Source organism: Buceros rhinoceros, unplaced genomic scaffold (genome assembly GCF_000710305.1).
Source record: "Buceros rhinoceros silvestris isolate BGI_N320 unplaced genomic scaffold, ASM71030v1 scaffold18696, whole genome shotgun sequence".
NCBI classification, from domain to species: domain Eukaryota; kingdom Metazoa; phylum Chordata; class Aves; order Bucerotiformes; family Bucerotidae; genus Buceros; species Buceros rhinoceros.
This window is the reverse complement of record NW_010415985.1, coordinates 1-201: the sequence shown is the minus strand read 5'-3', so window position 1 is coordinate 201 and position 201 is coordinate 1.

The window sequence follows — 201 nt, the reverse complement described above, 5'->3', positions numbered from 1 at the left end:
AACAAAGAGAGCGCCTCCCCCCTTTTAGCCAACAGCCGCACCGTGCCAGGTGGGACTATGTCAGGCGGACTATGCCGCCGCGCACCTCTGCCCCCCTTCCTCCTGCCTTCCTTCTCTCCCGCCCTCTCCCCCTTCCCCGGCGGGCCGCCCTCCCCTCCCGCCCGGGCGGAAGTGAGGTGGGAGGCGAGGAGAGGACGAGCT